This window comes from Engystomops pustulosus, unplaced genomic scaffold (genome assembly GCF_040894005.1).
Source record: "Engystomops pustulosus unplaced genomic scaffold, aEngPut4.maternal MAT_SCAFFOLD_337, whole genome shotgun sequence".
Lineage (NCBI taxonomy): Eukaryota > Metazoa > Chordata > Amphibia > Anura > Leptodactylidae > Engystomops > Engystomops pustulosus.
This window is the reverse complement of record NW_027285216.1, coordinates 47,501-48,079: the sequence shown is the minus strand read 5'-3', so window position 1 is coordinate 48,079 and position 579 is coordinate 47,501. Positions and strand designations below refer to the sequence as shown.

At 54.1% G+C, this 579-nt stretch overlaps 1 non-coding gene across 1 annotated transcript in view; it reads left to right on the top strand.

The window, feature by feature from the left end:
- The first annotated feature begins 315 nt into the window (after positions 1-315).
- LOC140110847 (18S ribosomal RNA) overlaps positions 316-579 on the top strand; it is a 1,883-nt gene continuing 1,619 nt past the window's right edge. The window contains exon 1 of the ribosomal RNA XR_011851638.1: positions 316-579. This exon is cut by the window's right edge and continues 1,619 nt beyond it. This is a non-coding gene — a ribosomal RNA (18S ribosomal RNA).

The following is a 579-nucleotide window of genomic DNA, read 5'->3' as shown; positions in this document are numbered from 1 at the left end:
TTTCCTTCTATGCGCAGCCTACAGGAGCTGTCCGAGCTTCGGAGGTGCTGATGGAGGTGAGAGTCGAGCGCCACTTCTTGGCTGAACTGAGTGGGGAAAGCCAGCGACTGCGAGAGGGAGGGGAAGGGAAGGCTTTTTCGGGTCCTTGGAAGGGACCGAGAGCATCTTTCTTGCCCCCCTGCCCTAAGCTCCATCCAATGTTGTCTGCGAGGTCTTCTCCGGCGGCGGAGAAGCGCTGCGGTAGCAGCAGCAGCAACGAGCGTTCCCATTAGCTCACGGAGCCTGACTCCAAGAGTCTACCCCTCAGAGCTCGGCTACCTGGTTGATCCTGCCAGTAGTATATGCTTGTTTTAAAGATTAAGCCATGCATGTCTAAGTACTGACTATTCTTTACGGTGAAACTGCGAATGGCTCATTAAATCAGTTATGGTTCCTTTGATCGTTCCGCATTGATGATGTGCTACTCGGATAACTGTGGCAATTCTAGAGCTAATACGTGCCCAAGAGCGCTGCCCTCCAGGAAGGCGTGCATTTATCAGACTTAAAACCAATCCGGGGAGCCCTGGTCCGCGGCGGGTC